The sequence below is a fragment of the Nicotiana tomentosiformis genome, chromosome 5 (assembly GCF_000390325.3).
Source record: "Nicotiana tomentosiformis chromosome 5, ASM39032v3, whole genome shotgun sequence".
NCBI lineage: Eukaryota > Viridiplantae > Streptophyta > Magnoliopsida > Solanales > Solanaceae > Nicotiana > Nicotiana tomentosiformis.
Genome location: NC_090816.1, coordinates 138888677 through 138901396, shown reverse-complemented (window position 1 = coordinate 138901396; position 12720 = coordinate 138888677). Strand labels below are relative to the sequence as shown.

General features: G+C 41.1%; 1 pseudogene; it reads left to right on the top strand.

Moving 5' to 3' along the window:
* The window catches only part of LOC138893232 (uncharacterized), a 62439-nt pseudogene extending 53954 nt beyond the window's left edge, over positions 1–8485 (top strand).
* The last annotated feature ends 4235 nt before the right edge of the window (positions 8486–12720 follow it).

The window sequence follows — 12720 nt, the reverse complement described above, 5'->3', positions numbered from 1 at the left end:
CGTAGTTCGATTTGGATATGAGCTCGATAATGATACCGAGCTTGTCATTGATCGATCTTAGAGCTCGAAGCTCGACGCCCTTACTTTGGACCTCGACCAAGCTTGTCATGCAGATACCCTTTGATCGAAACATTATCATCTCGACCAGTCCGTACGACTGACTCAATAGGTTTTGACTGTACACAGATAGTCCCCTCGTTTCTCAGAAAAGGATGTGGCGAGAAACGATATGACTTCCCAACAGATCGATCAGATATATGCTGACATTTACATCGATCCCGACCATGATGTATGTGAGAGTTGTCCCATCGGTTCGGTTTTACCAAGGCATTTAATGTGTGTCAGATGGTGGTCGGCCACCGCTGATATTGAACCATCATTGATTCAATCTATATAGCCTTTCCTTCCACCATTCATCACTTTTACGTCTTCAATCTTCCAAATTTTCTAAGTTTCTTTTCGTCTTTTCTGAGTTTTCTTCCTGCAAATCTGTGAGTTTTACTGCAAACTCTTTATTAAAACACCAAATACTCTCGTTCTTTGTTCACGAAATTTTAAATGGCAAAAACGTCTAAAACTGTTCCGCAAAAAAAGACCGCTTCTTCATTTAAGGATGTGGAAGAGCCCCGCCCTGAGGAATTCATCCCGGTAGGGTGTTTGACTGTAGGTGATTTTAAAATTGAAAAGCCTTCTCCGATATCAGGTCGGTGTGAGCCGATGTCGAGGTACTAATGTTCAATTACCGAAAAAGTTCTCGATAAAGTCATACAAGAATGCAACTGGGATAATAAACTCATAGTAATCCCATCGCCTGATGAATCAATTACTGCCCACGTCGAAGAGTTTTTAAGTGTTTACACTTATCCTTTCACGTTGGGACCTCTAGACCCAGTCATCGTTGCCTTTTGTAAGAGGTACGATGTGACCCTCAGCCAATCCACCCTTCCTTTTGGAGGATAGTGACTCTTCTTCGATTTTTCTCGAGAAAGGTCGAGGGGCGTATCTTCACCCTCGATCATCTTATGCGCCTTTACAGTCCCCGACTTTATCGAGGAGGGTTGATCAAGCTTTCTCGCCGAGCAACCAAAGTGCCATTCTCGAGCATAGACAAGACTCGGAATCGGGGTTGGATAGGCCGTTTTGTTTGAATCAAAACCTCTGACCTGATCCCTGTCGATGACTTTCCATTTCCCGAGAAATGGAATATGAGCCGTGAGTTAACGTTTCTCTTTTGCCCGTTTTGATTTTGTGATTGCCTTTTATTTTGTTGATCCATTTTTCTTTTTTTATCACAGTCGTAGATCGAATGCCGGAACCGATCCCAGATCTTAAACAATGGGTTGAAAGTCTGAGGTGATCGAGGTCAATAAAAGAGCTGATGCCAAAGTGGCTCTGTTCAGGATCGATGTTGAGGTTAACCAAGCCAAAGCTGAGAGCATGGTCGAACATGAAAAATGGAAAGCTCGGAGAGAAGCTCTCGAGGAGGTCAGAGCTTAGGGCTTCGATATTGGGGCCGAGATTGAAGTCGCCAGGGCGGAGGAGAACAAAGCTCTAAGGTTGGCCTTTCCTGAGGAGGACTCCGATGACTCGGGGGAGTTTGAAGATGAGGACGATGCCGAGAATACGACCTCTGATGAAGATTGAGTCATTTAGGGCCTTAGGTCGTTTGCTGCATTCTTTTGATACCGCTTTCAGTTTTTGTATGTAGAAATTCTTTTTGGCAGAGTAGCCGCCACTGTACAAAAAATTTGTAAATATAAATCTTTCTTCCTTTTGAAGCAAAATAGCCTTTCAAGGTAAATAGATAGATTGAATTTTAATCTCGGTTGCCTTCGGGCCTTGTGGATAGTCCCCTTTGCTTTATCGGGCTCGAACATCCTTCAGCCTTAAGTAGTCAAGTGTTCGTTTGAATTCGAAGAAATGAGTAATTTTACTTGAAGTAATGTAGCCCGTAGGAGTAATGGTCGAGTGAGTGCTTGCTTGAATTAGAAATAAAAGTAGCACATAGGCTTAGTGAATGATTCGAACTCGATGCAATGTAGCCCGTAGGCGTAATGGTCGAGTGAGTGCTTGCTCGAACTCGAAATAAAAGTAGCCCGTAGGCTTAGTAGTCGAGTGAATGATTCGAAATCGATGTAATGTAGCCCGTAGGCATAATGGTCGAGTGAGTGCTTGCTCTAATTCGACTAAAAATAGCCCGTAGGATTAGTAGTCGAGTGAATGATTCGAACTCGATGTAATGTAGCCCGTAGGCGTAATGGTCGAGTGAGTGCTTGCTCGAGCTCGAAATAAAAGTAGCCTGCAGGCTTAGTAGTCTAGTGAATGATTCGAACTCGATGTAATGTACCCCGTAGGCATAATGGTCGAGTGAGTACTTACTCGAACTCGAAATAAAAGTAGCCCATAGGATTAGTAGTCGAGTGAATGATTCGAACTCGATGTAATGTAGCCCGTAGGCGTAATGGTCGAGTGAGTACTTGCTCGAACTCGAAATAAAAGTAGCTCGTAGGCTTAGTAGTCGAGTGAATGATTCGAACTCGATTTAATGTAGCCCGTAGGCATAATGGTCGAGTGAGTGCTTGCTCGAACTCGAAATAAAAATAGCCCGTAGGCTTAGTGATCGAGTGAGTGCTTGCTCGAACTCGATCCTGTTTGCATAATAAATCTTGAACATAGGATATCGGTAAAGAAGAGGGCTTTCTTTGCAAGTCATTATACATGTTTTCATGTTTTGCATCAGGGCTCGGGCCAACAACAAACATGGTTCGTTTTGACTATTTTTATCTTACAACGTTTCCTGTCGAGACACTGTTTGTCATGAAATAACAAAGTAACTTCCTTTACACCGAACTTGATAATTATCACAGATACGTTCAATGATAAAGTCCCCCAGTATACGAGGTTGATTTTAAAGAGGCCTCGGATACTCAGCAATGGTATCGTTTTAGGCGTTACACGTTCTAATTGCTTGGTAGTTGATTGCCATTTTATCAGACCGGGTTTGGAGGATTTTTGCTATATGGCCGGTATCGATCCCTGGTCGACCTTTTCTTGGTAGTTCTTTTAGTAACGGACCTAGAAATCAACTGGTCATCTTCGACTCTTATTTTGGATTGATATCGATTGTGCACATCGGTCTAAGTAATAGCTTGGTACTCGATCAGATTTTGCTTCAGCCACCGTGAAGCCATCAAGCTCCGCTCGTTTAGACCTTGAGTGAAAGCTTGAACAGCCCAATCGTCTGTGACTGGTGGCAGATCCATTCGTTCCATTTGAAAACGAGATACGAACTCCCTTAGCATCTCGTTATCCTTTTGTATTACCTTGAACAGGTCCTACATTCTGGTTTCAAACTTTATGGCTCCGGCATGTGCTTTTACGAAGCAATCTGCAAGCATAGCAAAAGAATCAATAGAGTTAGATGGTTAATTATGATACCATACCATTGCCCCATTTGACATGGTTTCACCGAATATTTTCAATAATACAAATTCGATCTCATCATCTTCCAAATCATTTCCCTTGATGGCACACGTGTAAGAAGTGTCGTGCTCGTTGGGTTCGGTCGTTCCGTTATATTTGGGTATTTCGGACATACGGAATTTTTTAGGGATTGGTTTTGGGGCCGCGCTCGAGGGAAAAGGTTTTTGCATGGATTGTTTGGAATCCAACCCTTTTATCATTGGTGGAGCTCTCGGGATCTGATCGACCCTAGAGTTATAAGTTTCTACTTTTTTTATCATTGGCTTCGACTCGCTTTGTGAGTTCCTCGATCAATTTAGCAATTTCGGGAGTAGTCCCCAATTCTTGCTCATTTGACTTCACTATGGCTGGCTCCGTTCTGTGGGTGATTTCTCGAGGTGGACTGGGCTCCGGCCTGCTTTGTAGCTGGGTTTGGCTCTGCAACTGAGCTATTGTTGCCTATTGGGCTTGCAACATTTTAAAAATCATACGCAAGCTAGCGCCGTTTTCCTCGACGTTATGGGTATCTCGAGCTGCAGACCGAGTGCCACCATGGATGTCATTCTCGGGTTCAGCATGGAGGTCTGCCTCAATGGCTACATGCGAATTGATATCTATTGGCGCTCCGATTCATGCTCCAATGACATTTACAAGTGGCCTTTCGGTACTGGATGTCAAGTTATTGTTCTCATCTTGAAGACCGGCTCAGTTGTCGATTGGTGAAGCCATTTGATTGGTAGTTAGTCGTTGCTAATCCGAAATCCACGATATTTTCGGAACCGAGCGTAAAACACAACAGTGTGTTTCTTCAGATTCGTATTAAATAACCACTGTTATCCTTAGCCCCACGGTGGGCGCCAAACTGTTTACCCGAAAGATCGGATAAAGTTAAATTTGTGTATGGTTTTAAGGACACGTGATATAACTTGATACAAATTGTAGAGTGAAATGTAAAAATCTCTATATTTGGCAAATGGAATGAAATATAAGGCAGAGAAATGTTGATGAACAAGGCAACGCAATGCCCCTTCAATGTGTTAACATCCCCCTCTTATATTAGTGAGATCCTACTTTATCTATAATAATAAAAATATATAGTGGAGGACCCACGATGAATTATCTTTTCCTCGATTTCCGTCAAGATTCTCTCCCATAGTACGGTTGCAATGGCTCTTATCTGCGAGCTTGATACTGGCTCGAGCTCGGTATTGGATCGAGCCCTCGGCCCTGGTTCGAGCTCGATTCTGACTTGGGGTCTCGATATTCGGGGTGAGTGCTGGTCGGTCTATGCATCTTCGATAATCTCCGCTTTGCCTCGTAGTTCGATTTGGATATGAGCTCGATAATGATACCGAGCTTGTCATTGATCGGTCTTAGAGCTCGAAGCTCGACGCCCTTACTTCGGACCTCGACCGAGCTTGTCATGCAGATATCCTTTGATCGAAACATTATCGTCTCGACCAATCCGTACGACTGACTCAATCGATTTTGACCGTACACAGTGACCATGGCTAGAGGAAGGTAACAGGAGAGTCGGATCTCTTTACAACTTTGGTAAAGGAGAAAAGTATTGAAAATCTGCATTTTTTTGACGAGAGAACCGTCTTACCATTGGATTCATGGGGCAAGTTTTATAAGGAGAGATGTATAAACCTTTCTCCTTCCGGCTCAAACCAAAATTAAGATGCTTTATCTCTAGAACTGTTTAAAATTTTCCAAAAATAAAGTTCATTTTTATACTTAAAAAATAAAGCCTATACTATCGGCTCATTAATTGTCAAAATTTCATTTGGGGAAAAAGTACATTTGGTCCTCGTATTATTACTTTATTCTAGTTTAGAACAGTAAACATTGGGACCAAAATAAACCTATGACAAATCAAGATAGAAATTAAAAAAAAAAAAAGCAGAATGAAAAAATGAAGATATAACAAATCATTCCGCAGCAGGATCTTTCTTTTCAAGCCTTAGAATTGGTTTAAGTCAAGACAAGATGCATGTTGTTCAATACTTCGAGGATTTTATTGATGCATATTTAGATATGATTGGTCATATCGACATACTTCTGTTACATGGAAAACAGGTGAAACATAATTCTGAGGTAACAACTAACTGACTAAGCATGAGCCTTTAGACCTTGGACATGCTTCAAACATTCCTTTTCTTTATATGGCATGTCAATTCAAAAGTCTCAAACGTCGAGATAAAAAAATTGCAAAATTCTAAAGCAAGCTACATAAATTCAAACGCCTCAAACAAATTGGAGAAGTCTATTTCCTAGGAAAACCAATCAATTGTCCATGCCACATCTGAAACACTAAATAGTGACAACTGCCAAATCATATTCACGTAGCTCAAATAAGAAAATTAATATGTCCACATACTATGACAAACACTCAAAGTACACTCATATTTCAAAATGTTTGAAAAATTGAGTTGTTTAGCGTCAAAGGCGAGAATTTTGTGTTTTCCCAACCAGCCAGTGTCCTTTAGTATCGTACCAATTATCACTATATATTCTTACAAAGTCATGCACATATCAGCAGAGTAGTTATTTATTTATTTATTATTATTATTAGTAATATTATTGTTAAAGGTAGTATATTGATTTCAGCAGCAAGAATGTGCTGTGAGATAATTACAAGGGGGACTGCTTTACGGATTGTGTAATGAGCCCAAAAAGTCAAGGCATGACATCTATGTCATTTAATAGCCATATCAGATGTGCCCAAGGCAGTTCCTTTGGCAAACAGGGAGATGAGTTCCAAGTATTGCAAAACACCCCAATGTTTCAATACTATATACAGGTATTCCTCAAAGTATGATTCACAAGAAGAAATTTTGATGCTCCAAAACAATATATCACAGCACTTCAGGTCAGGAAATGAGGGACAACTTCAATGTGATATTTCAACATGTGTTCAGAGAAGGCAACTTAGTGGAAGATTTTATAGCTAACATTATTTTTTCCTTTGTAGGTACATCTGAGTTTCATTAATCTTAGGATTAGGATAGCTAAGAGAAGAGCTCTAGATTAATGACATCAAAAGGTTTGATCCTGCACCTGCCTACTTATTTCTTTTTCTTGATCAACTTCTGTATGCTATTAGGGTACTTTCCAGTGGTATTAGCATGTTTACATGCTCATTCTCGAAGTGCTTTTCTATTGTATAAAGGTTCTATCATAAGCAAGTTTAGGATAGTGCACTTCATGTTATTTCTGGATTATCCAAAAGTTATTCAAGAAGGTAAAAATATAGGTTGGATTGCTTTCTATTGTCCTCATGGTATCTACACTTGGACACATATCAAAAGTTGGGATCCAATGCCCTATTTGTGAATGGATGTATTTAAAAGGGGTGAGGGACCGGTTAGGAATGGATGGCAATTTGGGTAGTCGGGTTGCTGCATAACGAGTGAGACGTTTGGGTTCACAAATTGGGAAAAACAAAGAAATTGACAGTGTGATGACATGGCACCGTTTCAACTGTTTAAAAAATTGTGCATGAGAGTACAGATAAACTACTAACCTGTGTCGGGGGAGCCAGGTTCCCTAACAGATTGTGCAAATGTAAACCTCATACTTTGACCAATGTGCAATGCATTAGCTACTTGTCTGCTCCATAATCGTCATGCGTGTCTACCTGTAACGGTATAGAGGTGATTTAGACTGCTCCAGAAAGAACATTTTAGCTATTTTACCTGTACATTTATTTCATAGCCAATCATCGAGGGACCAGGTCCTCAACTTGATTTTATCAATCCTAGTGCCATGCGATTCTTTTCAAAGTGCTATCTACTCCGTGCTTTGGTGAGGATATCTGTAATTTGATCTTTTGTGCTACAAAACTTCATGTAGATGATCCCTTTCTCAACATTGTCTCTGAGGAAGTGATGTCGCACATCAATATGCTTTGTTCTCTTATATTGAACTGAATTTTTTGCCATGTTGAGAGGACTAGTGTTGTCACATAGTAAGTGTTGTCTCTTATGCTGCAACATACTCAGCTTCTGTAGTTGAAAAGGCCACTGAGTTTTGTTTTCTTGTGCCTCGTGAGATTAGACACGAACCCAAAAAATGTGCCATACCAGAAGTACTTTTCCTATCCATCAGATAACTAGCATAGTCAGTATCAGCATACCCTATCAAGTCAAAGTTATCTCTTGAGGGATAGTAGAGAACCAGGTTCATCCATATCCAGGTGAGTGGCAGTGGAAATAGGTGTATTAATGATCTTTGAACTTTCCATCTCAAATCTCTTCAGAAGCTCTTTGATGTACTTTTGCTGATTTATCATTGTGCCCCAAGGAGTTTGTCTGACTTGTAGACCCAAGAAAAAATTCAATTTCCCCATCATTCTCATCTCAAACTCACTTCCACCATGAGTTTTGCAAATTCCTCACACAATGAATCGTTTGATGCTCCGAAGATGATGTCATCAACATAGACTTGCACAATGAGCAGGTTTCACCCTTGTTTCTTCATAAATAAGGTGTTGTCAATTTTTCCTCTTGTAAAGTCATTTTCTAGAAGAAATTTAGACAACCTTTCATACCAAGCACAAGGAGCATGCTTTAGCCCATATAGTGCCCTGTAAAGATTGAAAACATGCTCACGATGTTCATGATTCTCAAATCCAGGAGGTTGCTAAGACTTCTTCTTTAAGAAAGCTATTCAGAAATGCACTTTTAACATCCATTTGGAACAATTTGAACTCCATATGAGACGTAGAGGCAATGAGGATTCCGATTGACTCCATTCGAGAAACTGGAGCAAATGTTCCATCATAGTGAATCCCTTATTCCTGATTGTACCCTTGAACTACCAGCCTTGCCTTATTTCTAGTTGTATTTCCATCAAGTTTGTTTTTGAATACCCACCTGGTTCCTATAACAGTTCTGTCAGTAAGTCATGGAACCAGGTTCCATACACTGTTCCTCTCAAATTGATGGAGTTCTTCTTGCATGGTTGTAATCCCATCAGCATCTTTAATGCTTCTTTGATATTCTTGGGCTCAATTTGAGAGAGAAAAGATGAGAAGGCAAGCACATTTCTTGCCTTTGGTCTAGTTTGAATTCCTAAATCAAGAGGAGTGATCACATTTTCCAGAGGATGTGAACTTTTGTTTTTCTAGTTAGACACCTGAACCTTGTTGTGGGATGGTCTAGGTATTTCTGAATGTGATTCTCTATCTGCATGTGTGGTCCCTTGATCTGCATCAGCAACTCTGTTTTCAACTTCAGTTGTTGTGATTGAGGAATCAGGTTCCTCTATGTTAACTGGAGATTCAGCTGTGCCATTGTCAATGACATAAGCAGGGACAATTGACTGTTCTTCCTCTTGATCAATCTTATCATGTGAATCCTTCCCACATGAGTGGTGAGATTCATCAAACATCACATGTATACTTTCCTTAACACATTGTATCGCACACCTTGTGATCCTTGAAGCTTGAGTTGGGCAGGCCACGAACCAGGTCCTTCTTGACCAACTTGTTCAGCAACATGAAACTTGCATGGCCCAGCCTTCTGTGCCATAGTTCAGCATCATCATCAACAACACTTAGACAGTTGAGTTCACCACTCTAGTTTCCCTTGTCACAGATTTGGGAGACACTTAATAGGCTGTACTTTAACCTATTTACGTAGTACACATTTTCAATTGAGTGAGAAAGAGACTTCCCAATTCATCCAATTCCCAGAATGTATCCCTTTTTGCCGTTTCCAAAGGATACACTCCCTCCTTGCAGGGCTTTGAGTGAAAGAAAATTATTTGTGCTTCCAGTCATGTGCTTCAAGCAACCACTATCTATGTACCATTGTTGGATGCTCCCTTTCACTCCTCCCTGCACAAGAAAATCAAGGGTTAGACTTAGGAACCCAAACAAGTTTGAGTCCCTTGTAATGAGGAAAGGGATGAATCAAGACCTTTTTTTTCCAAGCAGGCATCATGCATATTTTATATGAGGGATAAGGTTCTCTAATAGTAGTTACCTATTTAGCAAAAACTTTGTTTTTCTGTTGAGACTGAAACTTGGCCTTACAGGTTTCCTTAAAGTGCCAGTGTTACCACATTAAGTGCAAAGCTAGTTATTAGGTACATTAACACACTTGCTATAAGGATTGTAAGGAGTCTTTTCCCTTTGAAACCCTATCACTTGCATGTTTCCCCCATTGTTTTTATACAAGGTAGTGATAGTATCACAGGACCAGGTCCACTTGAGTGATTTTTCTAGATCATTCTTAACTCTGCCTAGATCATCCTGAAGTTGTCTGTTTCTCTCCATTTCGGCACACATACTAGATTTCACTGATTTTAGCTCATCTTCAAGCCTAAGGTGTGCCTCACTTGCAACTTCTTTTCCCTTTTGGGTGAATTCATACCTACCTTCCATTTTTAGTTCCTCAATTGTTTCCTTTAGTTCCACGACTACTACTAATAGGTCATCTCTCTCATGCTCTATGTTTGTAATTCTCTCAGTCAAAGTATCTTTTTCCCTTTTTAAAATCTCAATGGTCTCTCTAAGATCAATCACAACCACCACTAGTTCATCTCTCTCGTTTTCTATTTCTCCTACTTCCGTGGTTAGCGCATTGTTATCATTAATGAGACTATGATAAGCATCAATTAAAACATTAGCCAAAGATATAAGCTTCTTTTGAGAATAGTATTTCAAATTTCTTTGAACATCCAGTGTTACCACAGCATCTTTAAAGCAGTGTTATGGGGTTCATTATGAGATCTATACTGATCACCAGAGTCTGCAGTATCTGTTAAAGCAGAAGGATCTTAATTTGTATCAGCAGAGATGGTAGGAGCTTCTTAAGGACTATGATATTACTATTCTGTACAATCCGAGGAAGGCCAATGTGGTGGCCGATGCATTGAGTCGCCGGGCAGAGAGTTTGGGGAGTTTAGCATATCTTCAAGCAGTAGAGAGACCTTTGGCATTGGATGTTCAGGACTTAGCAGGCCAGCTTGTCAGATTGGATATTTCGGAGCCTAGTCGGGTATTGGCTTGTGTGGTCTCCAGATCTTCTCTTTATGACCGTATCAGGGAGCGTTAGTATGATGACCCCCAATCCCATCTTCTTTACTGACCTTATCTGCTTGAGATCCAAAAGTTTCTATAACATTATCAGTGCCACCAATAGGTTTTACAACAGCTATATTAGGCTTAGCTGGAGGTAAGACCTAACTAGGATTGGGACTTAAAAATTTTCTCGACTCCACCACTTTCTGAGATTGTTAGATTCTTTTCCTTTTGAGCATTTTCCTCTTCACTGATGCTTCTCTCTCCCATTCTCTCTTGATTTTTGTACTTAGCATTAACACTTTTTTTCTCTTGATCATTCTCTTCATCAGTTGAATCCTCTTCACCAATGGCACCATTAGGCAATTCCCCTTCCTCTGAATCCTCTTCAACTTGATCACACCATAATTTTCCTCCACTAATTTGTAACCTTTCACCAACCTTACACACCCCATTTGGCATATTACGGCCATAAAACTGGAATTCTGCCTGATTCCCAGATTTTTGTATGCTATAGCCCACGCCTTCCTCATGGGCCCGGGCCCGTCGACTTGGATCGACTTAAATTTTTCCGGGCAATCAAAGATGACCTAAGGAACCATAGTCGTTGCCCCGCCATGACTGTTCCAAGTTTTTTGGCATTTTACGGTCATTAAATCGAAATTCCGATCGATTCCTTGATTTTCATGTGCTATAGCCCATGCCTTCCGCATGGGGCCATGCCACTGAACCCAGATCGCCTTAAATATTTTGGGCCATAACAAACGACCTAAGGAACCATAATATTCTCCCCTCCATAACTGTTCCAAGTTATTTGGCATTTACGGCCATAAAACTTGCATTCTGCCCGATTGCCTTATGTTCGTGTGCTATAGCCCACGTCTTTCGCATGGGCCCGGGCCCCCGAACCTGGATCGCCATAAATTTTCCAGGCCAACAAAAATGACTTAAGGAACCATAGTCGCTTCCCCTCCATGACCGTTCCAAGTATTTTGGCATTTTACGGTCATAAGACTGGAAGTTTGCCCAATTTCCTGATTTTCGTATGCCTATGCCTTTCGCATGGGCCCGGGCCTCCGGACACAAATTGCACTAAATTTTTCCGCTCCATAAAAATTGACCTAAGGAACCATTGTCTTCCTCCCACCATGACCATTCCAAGTTTTCTGTCATTTTACGGCCATAAAATTTTAATTTTTCTTATTCCCTAATTTTCGTGTGCAATAACCCGCGCCTTTCGCATGGGTCTAGGCCCTCGGACCTGGATCGCCTGAAATTTTTTTGGGCCATCCAAAACAACCTAAGAAAAGATAGTCACCGCCCTGCCATGACCTTTTCAAGTTTTTTGGTGTTTTACTTCCATAAAACTAGAATTCCGCCGGATTTTCTGATTTTCGTCTGCTATAGCCCAAACCTTTCACGTGGACCCGGAACCACAGACCCGAATCGCCTTAAATTTTTCTAGGTTATCAAAAATGACCTAAGAAACCATAGTCTCCGCCTCGCCATGACTGTTCCAAGTCTTTTGGCGTTTTACAACCATAGAACTGGAATTTTGTCTGATTCCTTCTTTTTCGTGTGCTATAGCCCAAGCCTTCCGCATGGGCCCGGGCAACCGGACCCAGATCACCTAAAAATATTTTGTGCCATAAAAGATGACCTAAGGAACCATAGTCACTGCCCCTCCATGATCGTTCCATGATTTTTGGTATTTTACGTCCATAAAACTTGAATTTTGCCCGATTCCCTGATTTCCGTATGTTATAGCCCACTAGTTCCGTAAGTTTGGGCCATCAAAAATGTCCTACGGAACCATAGTCGCCACTTTGCCATAACCGTTAGTGTTTTGACATTTTACAACCATAAAACTGGAATTTCGCCTGATTCCCTACTTATCGTGTGCTATAGCCCACGCCTTCCCCGGCCCATATCGCCTTATTTTTTTTCGGGCCATAAAAAATAACCTAAGGAACCATAGTCGCTGCCCCACCATGACCATTCCAAGTTTTTTGGCATTTTATAGCCATAAAACTATAATTCCGCCTGATTCCCTGATTTCTGCTTGCTATAGCCCACACCTTCCGCATAGAACCAGGCCCCTGAACCCGGATCGCCTTAAATTATTTAGGGACATCTAAAACGACCTAAGGCTCCATAGTCGCCGCCCTGCGATGATCATTCCAACTTTTTAATGGCATTTTACGGCTATAAAACTGGAATTTTGC